General features: G+C 34.9%; 1 protein-coding gene across 10 annotated transcripts in view; it reads right to left on the bottom strand.

Annotated features, from left to right (window-relative positions):
- Window positions 1-13451, bottom strand: part of LIN28B (lin-28 homolog B) — a 103921-nt gene that overhangs the window by 17453 nt on the left and 73017 nt on the right. The gene's annotated exons all lie outside the window — the stretch shown is intronic.

The raw sequence follows: 13451 nt of genomic DNA, 5'->3' as shown, positions 1-13451 counted from the left end.
TCTAATATTTTCTTCTATGTACTTTCATTATATTAATAGTTCCGTTAAGTGTGTGTGTGTATATGTGTGTGTGTGTTCAAAAAATAACAGAACTATTAATATGTACCTTACAATAAATCTATTCCCTTCAATATGGTTTACATAGAATTATTCTAATTTGATATATAATGACCAAATCTGTCAAAATGTGCAGGCAAATAGTTGTGTACAGTCTTATCTGCATTAAAACTGAAAGACTGTATACTGCTTTTTCTTCTTCTTTTTGTGTGTGTGTATTTGTAGAAGGGGAGGGATAATTTTTCTTTTCTTTCAGCACTAAGCAAAGAGTGGATCCTACATGTTAAATTTAATTGACCACTTTTTCTTCGTTTTTTCGTACACTATTTTTTGGTGAGGCAGGTATATATTCAATACTTAAACATACATGCACACACAGATTCATAGATCATAATGAATAATGAACACACACACACACACAGACACACACACACAGACACACATCCTTGTTGCTCTATGGATGGAGACTATGGCTTTATAGACAAAAGTATAGCTTAAACAATGGATGACTGTCTCACCATTCTCCTTCAAACAAAAAGATTCTCTCTTTAGATATTTCCACTGGACTTCATACAAGCTACTGTGATTAAAAGCATGTTTCAGCAGATACAAAGAAACAAACATTCACAAATTTGAAAGTTATCAAATGCTTAGTAGAAAGTGCTATACAAAATGAAAAATAGTTCTATAAAGTACTGCTTCTGTTTTTACTTACTGCTATCAAAAACAAATGACTTTTCTGGAAAATGTGGAAGAACAAAACTTTGAATAAAAATGTGCGTTTCTTTAGTCCACAAGAAGAGTTTGCTGCTAGAAATACAGCTGAATATGGTTATTTATTTATTAAATATTTATCTTGTCCATATTAGGGATAAAAATCTATACCAGTCCATGGACATTGTTATCTTTTCCCAATTACAAATAGTCTTTGACTTACAACCATTTATTTAGTGACTGAAGTTACAACAATACTGAAAAAAGTGAATTATCACTGGTTTATGACCATTGTAGTCACATGATCAAAATTTGGGCACTTGGAAAATGAGACGTATTCACAACAGTTGCAGTATACCGAGGTCAGGCAATCACCATTTGTGATCTTGCCAGCAAGCTTCCAACAAGTAAAGCCAGATTCCCTTAACATTCACTTAACAACCACAGTGATTCACTTAACAACTGTGGCAAAAAAATCATAAAATGGGACATAACTCAACAATTGTCTCTATCTGTACTTATTTTCCACCTTTTAGAATCCATGTGCTACTGCGGCAGCTAGTAGCAGGAACTGACTCTGTAATTGCTACATTACACCTAAACATTTCATTTCACATTGTTTCTTCCCCCCACTTCAAGAAATTCATGTTAATTCTTAAAATATATCCACATTTGTGACAGTCTTCTGCGGTTTCTTTTAACTGGTTTGATGATGGGTTACCCAACTGTACAATAACGTCTGTTTCAGCTGACCCAGCAAGCAGTTACTCTTTAAATAGTACAAAATATATTTTGTTTTGAAAGAGAGAAAGAGTCCAATCATCTATAGGAAATATGCACTGATATTTGACTTTCAAAATTATTCTTGGTGTTTTTGCAATAACCACTGACCTTGACAACTGCCAGACCACATTTTCAAACAATAGGTCATAAAAAGATGGCATTGAAAACCAGGTTTTTTAAAAACATTTTTCATAAATAAGTAAATAACTACATCCAGGCTCAAGTTATTAGGTCTGCCATCTATTATGTCAAAGAAACCTGTAAGCAGAAATTTCCTTCCTGATAAAGCAAACAGAGCTGTTCTGTAAGGCAAAAAAGAGATGAGAATCTTCCAGCAAAAGAAGCAATGATTTCCTAGCCAGAATCTGCACAGTAACTTTTAAGCTTTCTGTCCTTGGCCCAGCATACTGCAAGGACACTGCAGTACTTACTAACCGAGAAAGCATTGTGGAAATTGCATTGTTTCAAAATCCTGATCCCTCCAGTGAAGGGTTCTGGATGTAACAGGAAATTGGTGGCATTTTTACATGGCTGAATTCCTTCCCTTTTATTAACATTGAGTGCTACTGCTGTGGACCTTCCTTTCTGCAATCTTGCAATCTACTTTTTAAAAATATCTATCTATCTATCATCTATCTATCTATCATCTATCCATCCATCCATCCATCCATCCATCCATCCATCCATCCATCCATCTATCTATCATCTATCATTCAAGGCAACCTCTTGAATGGACATACCATCTTCTTGCATTTTTAATACCCCCAGATCTGTATAAGGCACAATCTTGTCTTATTTATCACTAATAACTCTGCTTTCCATGAAGTACTATCCTTGTTTTCAATTTTGCCTTCAGAGGTTAAACTTAACTCCAAAAAGCTGCCCATTTTCCCCTCCCAGAGTGACTTTGTTAAATGCTTTAATGACAAATATTCATTTAGCATATATTTTCCTACCTTCTTTCGGTTTATTGGTAGGCCAGGCTAGTAGTCTTTTATTTGGAATACCTGCCTATAGTTGATAGTTGTGAGGACCTAGTTATCTGCAGGATCGCATCCTTCCACATACGTCCCTGCGACCTATCCGCTCACACAGGGAGGGGCTCCTCCTGGTGCCGTCTGCTAGGCAATGCCAGCGGGCGACACCTAGGAGTAGATCCTTCTCTGTGATGGGCCCAACCCTCTGGAATGACCTCCCCCCAGACATTCGAACTACCACCGACCTCCGTTCCTTCCGGCAAAAGTTAAAGACTCACCTGTTTCAATCAGCTGGCCTGGCACTTTCTTAGTTTTACCTCCCAGGGATTTATTTTATTTTAGGGTTTGGGGTTTTAATTGTGATGTTTTTAGGATTAGAATTATTTATTTCTTAGTACAGCCTATCTCCCCTCCAAATGTATCTTAAATGTAGCTTAAATGTATTTAATTTTATGACTGGTTTTATTGTATTGACTGTACACCGCCCCGAGTCCCTTTTTGGGAGAGGGGCGGTCTAAAAATCTAAGAAATAAAATAAAATAATAAAATTTCGTTTCTATTTTAGACCAAAAGCTACTGATGTTTGTCCACATTTTAAGGGTTTTTTTTTTGTATTAATAAAAAGACTTCCAGTAAAAGTAGAATAAGTACCGTACTTTTTGAGTATAACACACACCTTTTCCACCCTAAAAGAGCGTGGAAATGTTGGTGCATTTTATATACTGAATACAGTCATTTTTGGTCTCCCGAAGCCCCATCCCCGCATCCCATTTTTGTGAAAAATGGGCAAAAAACAGATTGTTTTTTGCCAAAATGGGGGCGTTTTTGCCTTCCCCCCACCCTCAGAAGTACTTTGCAGGTTTCAGCAGGGCTGGGGGAAGGGAAAAATGCCTGTTTTGGTGAAAAACAAGGGCATTTTTGCCTTTCCCCAGCCCCACTGAAGCTGCAGTTGTAGATGTTTCTTAAGGTCATCAGAACTTATCGATATTACTTACTTAGGAAACACAATTTGGGTGGCTCACAATAGTTGTATAAAACCAAGCATCATTTTTAAAAAGGAAATTAAACCTGCAGTATAATCAGTATAACATTTCCTGCACGCAACACCACTATCTTATAATCTTCAAATTCCAATGGACTCTATCCCAGCTCATACATGCACATCTCCTGCCTTTCTTATTTTTATAAATAACTCAAAATGATAAACATGCCTATTACTCCTCCCATCTTCCCCAAACAACAGTCCTGGGGGTTGGGTTGGGCTAAGAGAGACTGTCCCAAAGTCACCCAGCCAACTCTCATGGCAGGACTAGAACTCATCATCTCCCTGGTGCCTTAACCACTAGACCAAACTCTGAAAAGGTTGGGAAGGTGGAGGCCTGTCAGATCTCAAGAGGAAAGATGTGCCACATGGCAGGTGTTTCCATGGAAAAAACACACTTCCTAGATTCTGCTGATTTTTAAAGGACGGGACCTGGAGCATGCCAAATCTATTTAATCTGGCCTAATGAGCAGATACAGACACCTTCACAGAGTAGCAATCCTGCAGATTTTTGTTTTTAATGTACAATCAAAAGCTTAATGATACTTTTTTAAAAATGTCTGAGTTTCAACTTTCCTCCATGTCTAAAATATGAATGAAAGACAGATAATAAGAATGAATGTTCTTTGCGTAACAATACTTCTTCGTCTCTCTTTTTTCCCTTTAGCCCTGCCCCAAACTCCCAGTGTGGCCAGTGAGAGCAGAGGGAGGTTGAAAGGAAGGAAGATCTGTTTTGCCAATGGTGGCCTATTAACAATTGCCTTCATCCTCTTAATTCTAAACTGAAACAATTTAGAAAGTATGGATTGTGATAAACAGCCTTGATTTTTTTTTAGAAACATGCATCCCCCCCTCCCAAAAGAAGCCAAAAATGTACATTATAGTGTTTCCAGGCTACTGTACATATTTTGCCTGTGACCAAATGTTCATGTTGTAGCCACATTCAACCACAACAACGAAGCTCTTATCAGGCTCTGCTGCCTTTAAGCATCTCCTATAAATCTATAAGTTGCCTTATCTACATCTCCCCATGCTCAGGTCTTCAATCTTGCTGAGAAAATTGTTTCCTGATCTTAATTATCTTTTCTTTTCATAAATGACTTTCACAACCAACAACACCTAGACAGCAAGTAATAGCAATAAATAAATACGGACATACTAAAGACCAAATTGAAACTCTTATATGCAACTTCTATTATCTTGTATTTAATTATTAAGTATTGTAGCAAACACTAAATGCTCTGGGAAATTTTGTTGTTCTAATAGATCAAGAACAGCCTCCATACTGAAACCAATCAGCATCTCAAATGACTTACAACAGGCCTTTTTATTTATTTGTCTATGATCAATAAATTATATACACACAACATAAGACATAAGAATATTAAAATTGGTTCAGTTGTGAAGATATCAAAAGACAAAACTTTGTATTTAATAATTTAAGAAGTCAATCCAAATATGTAGATCCAGCATCACACTTACCCTGTTATGTGCTCATTATTTTGTGAAATATATGAAAATGGTAGTAGATTAACATTTAAGCAGTTTGTATGAAGGAGAGTGGGGGAAACCCCAAAGGAGGATCTGCTTTTCATTTATTTATTTATATTTACTTTTCACATAGTGTTATATTACCAGTTCTGCAACTCTAAATGTGTTTATTTCAGTAGGCTTTTTTGACAGTTGCAGAGATGTCAAAATAAAAAATATGGAGTAAAAATATATTTTTATGTGGAATGAACAGTGCAAGTTCATGACTAGCATACCCTATATCACAGTATTTCCCTCCATGTGTTTATTTTTTTTATGCTTGCATACAGCAGAAATACGTTTTAGTTTCATTGATACTGATTATAGAAATAAAGTGGGGCATACCCAAAATGTTACTCTGATTTAACCTAATTGGTTTCCATGCTACCAGTCAACCAGAAATATTTTTTAAAAAATTTTTAAAGCACATTTTACATTTAATCACTAGTTTTCATTAATTGTCAATCACCCTTTTTGTAATTATTTCAGTTTCAAAAAATATTTTTTCTATGCCATCTTTAATTGGAGATACTGTTGGGCACGCGAGTAAAGAGAGAATTTCTTTAAACTCTTGATTCAGAATGGCTTATTAACACTTTTTAAAATAGATCTTCACAATATGCTTCTGTTATAACTGAGAACCACTCCATGCTTTCACAAACCTCAGCTATATTTAGCTTGAAAATGTATATTAAAGTAAAAAATATTTTTTCAAGAGCGAATTCTTCAGTAACAAATCATGCTTCCCTGTGTTTTTAAGTTATACTAGGAATAGAGCTGTATCACCAAAATCAGCCCCCAAAAAAGAGTTGGTTCACCAAAACCAACCAAAATGGTTTTGCTTGCTCCCTTTCCTAAAATAAAATGTCCAAGTAAGTGGCATAAGAAAAGCAAATTGACGTTTTGGAAATAGTACAAAGTTATAATGTGTTGGTGGCCTCAAAAACTGAGATTTACAGGATAGATTGTAAGAAAAGATATTTAAGCCATTCTTCTGCAATTTCACAAATATTCTTCAAATACTCATTTTTGTAATGTTTAGGTTTTAGTTTTAAGCCCTAAGCCTCTTTATAAAGCTTCCTGAAACCATTTTCAAGAGTTTAACCTTTTATAAACCTCAATAGGGAGATATCAACAGTACACAAAATAGAAACAGTCAAATCTAGCTAATCTCTTACTTTCCATACATCTCTCATAACAAAACCAAGTCACCACCCCAGATTGTTGAAAAAATATGCAAATATTTGAAGAATGTATAACCTCATTTTGATAACTTGACTGAACCAGTTTCTTTAAAGGTATCTTGAAAAAAAGTTTAGGATAAACTAACGAGGACCATACAGTGGAAAGTTTGGTAGGAAAATCAGTACTTCAATTATTCTAATATTTCTTTCTTTAAAAATACCTTGATTTAAAGTTAAAGCCAAATGTAACACAAACATTAAATTCTGCACTTCCTTTAAACTAAACTCATGACCTATTTATGAATAGCAACTTTTAAGAGACTTTTTTTGAAGAAGAAGAAACAAGAAGGGATGTGTCTACTTTAAAAATGTAACTTAACTATACTGGAAATCACCCAGTGATTTATTACACCTCTGAGAGAGCACTGCAAAAAAAATTCTAGACTCCAGGAATGGCATATTGGCATTAGGTTCTATGATATAAATCTGTATTTCTTCAGAATTCTCTGGTGCTTCTTCTTCATTCCTTTTAACAATGGAAGCTCTGCAGTTTATGCTTTTATCAGATTATGAATGCTTATGACCAATATCAAAGACACTTGTTGTTACAACAATCAATTACTGTAACGTCTATTAGTTCAGGAAAGGTGTGTACAAAAACTGAAGCTTTATTTAATTAGCAATATTAAAAAGGTTCTTGTTTAGAGTTATTTATAAAATGTATTTATTCCGTGGAACTGACTTATCCCTTTCTATCATGTAATTCAGCTCTATTTAATTGGCTTTTCACCACATGGTGGAACAAATATTTCTACTTACAGCAAAAGAGGAAATGTAAGGAACATTCCAAGAATTCAGACCACTTATTGCATTAATCCTTGTAATTCCTCTTGAAAGGCTTCCAACTGTCTTCATCGCACTATATTGCAAATCAGACGGAAACAGGAAGTCTGTAGGGAAACAGCAGCTTCCCAAAGGCTATTTAGCAAGATTATGACAGAGATACTTAATGTGCACAAGAGATCAGCTTTAATTTATGTAACTTAAAATCATTTACAAACATTTCAGCAGGCAAGCCACTGTGCACTATAATGATGTCACTCAAATTCAGAGAGATAGGAAAAAATGACATATTTTTGCATATAATTTGCCTATTTAGTTATGCAAAACTGAAGTATGTTTTATTCATGCTGAAGGTATGTAAAAAGGAGCTTGATTTTTGCATCTGATTTTTACAATCTCTTCTGACATGGACATGTGTGCTGATATGCATTCATACACGCACAATGGCTGCAAACGTCTTAAACACAATTACGGTATGCTGATGGGTGAACAATTCTTTTTAACTTTTAAATTTCTACAGAAAAGCAGGCATTGTTTTCCCCCAACTTGTTCATGAAAAATGTTTCTTATAAATACCAGGATTACCCAGAAAGGATCTGTATGGCAGCAACTTAAGAAACCTTGAGCTTAATTATTAGACATTTAAGCAATGACACCCCATGATCTTGAGCACCCCTGGAAATGTAGAGACTAGTGTTAGTGCTACAGCTAAAGACAGGGAAAATAATTAGGCAACAAGAAGTTGCAAGACCAGATTCCTAACTATATTGCCCATCATCGCTTCACTTCACACAAACACACACACACACACACAGAGAAAAAATCCTCTTTATGATGCTGCTAATAAACTATCTAAAACGAAGCAAAATTACTTCCATCCTGATCTCATTTTGTATAGAAATCTTTGAAAAATTAATCACAATTAGTTTATTATCCTGAAATTATTTATTAAAAATTTGTTTGGAGACTATTTCCAACCAAAATGTGCTGTTCCCCCCCCCCCCCGCCTCTGCAGCTATATTCCAGTCTTGAAACTATCTTAATCTCCTGCCCTAAAATGTTGACCTTGTAGGAACAGAGGTCAGGGGTTAGAAGAGAGGCTGCAAAATATCTGGACTACCAATTCATGCCTGAAAGATTTCTCTTCTTCAATAGAAGCTACTAAACAGCAAATTCAAAAATCTGACCAAACAAGTCTTAAGATAGAACAAACCCATTATATTTACAGAAATGTGCTGAACCATTCACAGTTTTAACGTGCTTAAGTGACTTGCATAGTATTATAATTTGTTCATTAGAATTATCAGCAAACAACCCCTTTGGAGAGGAACAGAAGTTGGAGAAAATTTGAAACATTAGTCTATATGAGTCTATAAGTTACTTTGTAAGCTACTTTTTAATTTTAAAAATGATACATTAGTTTCAATTCTTATTAGTTTCTTTGAGAGCTTTAGAAGGATACAGTGGTCACATGTATGTACATAAATGTGTTTTTAAAACTATTTCCAGAGTACAATATATTACTTTTCTTTCACCCATTAATGTTAATTAATGTATTCAGCTATAAATCAGATGAGTTCCATGCTGTAAATTTCCAAACATTCATTTCCTTTTAAAAAATGTGCAACGATCCAACAAGGTTCATGTAGAAAGCCAATCTAACTTGCCAAGAATAGGAAAACCTTTTAATAATATTCGCCCTCCTTCCTAAGGGTTATGGGCATAAAAACAATCATATTTTCAAAACACAAGGTTAGTACAGTAAACACAATCCCTAAATGACTCAGAAAAAGTGATAAAGACTTCCAGATTTTTTTATCTTAAAAAAGCCAATTTATTGTCCCACGGACCATCTAAAAAAAAATAACAGTGACTTTAAAGTGCGGAAATAATGCATTTGCTCTTAAGTTTGTCTCCTACAGAGCTGAAGGGAGTGTGGTGTGAGGGTAACATTTTGAAGTAAGTCAGCAGCTTGATAAATAGGGAACCGCCATCCAGGCCACCCACTGAGCTCTATTGCTGAAATTGGGGGTGGGGCTTGGCAATATCCAGGCAGCCCTTAATGATCCTTAAGTTGCAGACATGAGGAATGATTGATTATGCAGGAATAGGGGATCTGCTCCCCAAAATTATGATTATTTGTTTTATTGTACTATTCTTTCCTCCAAAGGAGGAAATGCAGCTGAAGGTACGACTTGCAGTCTTTTAAACACTCCTTGTATCCAATGAAAAATTCCCTTCTTTGCTCCCTTGGATGATAGAGCGATGCCTGTTTTACTGTACATGCAAGCAGAAAAATAAAAATTCCAAATACAGGCTTATCGATATTAACATGCATTTTGCAACTGCTAAGGAGAGATGAATGGTGGCCTATCTGAGGTGCATGCTAATAAAATGCCTTTCCTTAAACTCTTAATACCAAAGGGAAAAGATAAATTCCTTTGGAATGAAATCAAGCGTTCTATGCACAAAGCAATTTAACCCTCTCATATCAATTAAGCAGCAATTCATCACACTAGAAAGCAAGCAACTTGAGCATTAATTGACAGCAAGGAAATGAAAGCATATGTGGATTTGTTAGTTCTTTGCCCCCCAAACTCTCTGAACTTGAAGGAAATTCTAGTCAATTCTAAGTTGCATAAGTGATTCCCTTTTAAAAATAACTCAATTTAAATATTTTTTTCATAAACATAATATTTGAAAAAGGGTGCATTCACTGAGAACCAAAACAAATTTAAAAATACAAATTAATGGAGACCAAATATAAGGCATTGTTTAAATCACTGATTAAATTATTTTTAAAGGATTAATCAGTATGTTATTCTCAGAAGACTGTCTTATGGCTTTTTTGTTATTGTTTAAGAAATCTGCTCAATTTTATCTGTTCTTGAAGGTGCTTATTTCATATTGTCAGGGACAATCTTTCTGAGATTGTAAATCAATGTGGCGTTGATTTCATTTCTTTCCTTGTTTTCCTTTTTGCATCTTCAATCTCTCTCTCTCATTAATATTAATAATCATCATTAACAATCATTATCATTATATCTATCTATCATCTTTCTTTCTTTCTTTCTCATCTAATTTTTAAACTGCCTTATCTCCCTCAAAGAGGGATTGTTAGTGATGATAATCTTATCACTGTCAATTTTATTTTATACATTTGCAGAATTAAGCGTAATGTAAATGTAAAGCCTAATAACTAGATATACCAAGGTCCGTGTTTTTGTATTAATGCAATCTATAACTATTACCTAAACACCATAAATCATCCACCATTTGAGTGGCTATTTTAAGTGTCAAAATCGCCTTTGCAGATCTATTAAAATTAAAATTAAATGTCTTGTTTACCAAGAATACTGATTTACAGTCAACAAGTATGTGCACTAATATGTATAATTAGTATCTCTATAATGATACATAATAATTGCTCCTCAGCCTGCTTAACAGATGGCTTATTCAACGCCATATACATACCAGAAACTCAATCTATAAAAAGTCAAAGTTATAAACTAGAGATTTTTATTCTGGCATGTGAGGAGGAAATAAACTAGGATTGCAAGTTTGCAAATAAATTAAAACCAAAAAAAACCCAACAATATAATATTGTGTGTGTAGTTGCCACTAATAGCAGGAAGTGCTAAATGGGAATAAACTGATAGGTTCAATTTACTAATTTCCCATATTTTGCATTGACAAAGTGGCCTTTTCTTTTTAGGCGTCATGTAAGAGAAAATGCATATCTCCCACCAATAAACCAGGAATTATGCATTGGTCCTCTGCAAAGTACTTTGATCCACCTCAAAGATGACCAACAGAAACAGTGTGAAAAGAGGCTCCAGATGTAAGGTAGGAATAACACTGAATGGAAAAAAGACTCTTCTTCCTCCCAACCCACTTTTTCTAACATCTTTCTCTCTACAATGAGCAGGCAAGAAAATTAACAAAATTAGAAGTTTGTAAAAAAAATCTCACCTCTGTAGTACAGCTGATTATTTTAACTTTCCTAAAATATCAATTTGAGAAATCCTTTTACAAAACATCACATGCAAACCAAATATAGAAGGGGACAAAATAATTTACAAAGGGGTGGGGGGAGAGAAACAGATCATCAAAACATAATCCCAGCAACCATGGATATATAAATAAGACTTTGGACACCATGTGTCTGAAAATGCCAGTTTTATTCTTGATTTTCCATTCTATATTCCTTCACAAAGTTCAAAAACTCCCTCCCCACTCCACTCTTACACACAAAACACAATTTTATAATTTATACGCTTCCTTGGTTTAAATGAGTTTAAGATCCTTGATTTAAGTTGCAATTTAAGACAGCTATTTTAAAGTCAAGCCTATATTCTGAAAATATTTTTTTTGTCTCTTGTATCATAATAGCTTTACAAGTTAAGCTCTACATGCCCTCAGTTTGCCTGGGTTTTTGTGCCTCACACTGGCAAGAATGTATACAGTCACAATTTCAATGGATGGAGTGTTCCCAATCACTTTATCCAGGAAAGTTTTTCCTCATGTCAAATTAAATTCCTGGTGATTGTAAGAACAACATGGAACTAGAAAACCCTGCTGTGATTGTAGCAATAACACGGAACTGGACAACCCTGCCCTGTTGGGTTATTGTTTCAGAGATATCTCTTTACCTAAATAGAATAGAATAACCAATGGCAGGCAAAAAAGAAAGGGAAGCAGGAGCAACTTCTGATTTCCTACCAGCTTCCCCACTACGTTTCCTTATGGAAATCTGGCAGGGAGCATCCTTCCCTTTCCAGCAGGGAAGTAAGTAGCTGCTACTGGGTAAAGGGAGGAAGGAAGGATTGTGAGAAACTGTCATGGTATGTTAAAATGGTGAAAGCAGGAATCCAGTAGCAGAGCAGCGGACAGTAGCACCAAAGCAAGCACAACACCCCAAAATTTCATTCCCTTGGGAGTCGAGTCCCAGATTTTGTACACATTCTATACATTAACCCACAATATACTTTGGTTTAAAAACTTGCTATATGATGCACCATTTTGCTGAGTTAAATGTCATGACAATGAACATTTTAGTAGTATATGGGTGGCATTGATGAATTCATATACATTAAGCATCTCTACTAGTTATAATGCTTTCCTAAAATTTCATATAGCCCAACTGGGAAGAAATCTAATACAGTATTCACAATTCCATCTCATCTAAAGCTCAGATGCTATTTCAATGGCCATTAATTCTGTATTGTGATACATATTTTCAGTTTTGCCAGGGAGCACAGCAAACAGTTCTGGACCACCAGGATAAAAAGAGAAGTGGATAAATGCATGGAAAAATGGGAAGCAAATACGCTCAGCAGCAAATGTATTTATTTTGCTTGTTAAATTTATATCCCACCTAGGGATCTTTTCAAAATAGAACAGGCTGGTGAGATTCACTGGCTGAAAATAACCCAGCGAGGTTCCGTGGCTGATGATGGACCTAAAAGTGAATCTCTTCTAACCTATTCCAACCAATCAACCACTGCATCAATTGGCTTTGAGAAAAATGAAAGAAACTTTTGCATTTTTGAATATGCATTAGAAGGGTTTGCCGGATTGGCCCAAGTTCAGGGTAAAGCATAATAATTCAAAACAGATTTTGTTTTATTCAGTGGAGACAAGAAATGTCTGATCACACATTGACTCAGGAGGCCCCTGAATTCTGAATATGTAGCTGTATAATTTTTGGTTAAACACAGGACTATGCTCTGCAGTTCAAGAACAAATGTGCAAAACTGTAATGATTGGAATGGAACTAAGTATTTAAGTGTCCCTCTTTGAGAGAGATGGGCAGTTCATAAATGTGAAAAATAAAAAATTTAAAAGCGTTTAAAAATTTAACTGCAATTGTGTTTTTTAAATGGCAGAAAGCTTGGCAATTATTCTTTCCTTAAACCAAAATGTTTTTTTGTCTTAGAATACAGGAACAGTTACTTATTGCAAGACACCATATTGTTATTGTGTTGTAAAGGAAAGCAGCATAGAAAAATCATAAAAGGGTTTAGCAAATATCTGCATGAGATCTCAAGCAAATAAGTCTAGTGTCACTGATGGGTCTTTTTATTTTAAAAGAATGTTTAATTTATAATGCCATTGTGTTTCTACATTTGCAGTTCAGTCTGTCTTCAACATCTTTTAATTTTTAGCCTTCTCTATAAGCCTTGTTCATTCATGCAAGCTCAGGGCAGTTCCTAACTTTCACTCACAAGATTTGTTACTACCCTATTGTGTAACATTAAAAGACAATTTTAAATTGAAACAAGAAAGCAGAAAATTCAGTGATTACATATTTGTCATAAA

Source organism: Natrix helvetica (assembly GCF_964273705.1).
Source record: "Natrix helvetica genome assembly, chromosome: 2".
NCBI classification, from domain to species: Eukaryota; Metazoa; Chordata; class Lepidosauria; order Squamata; family Natricidae; genus Natrix; species Natrix helvetica.
Note: the sequence above shows the minus strand (reverse complement) of the source record. Positions and strands in the feature narration are given on the sequence as shown.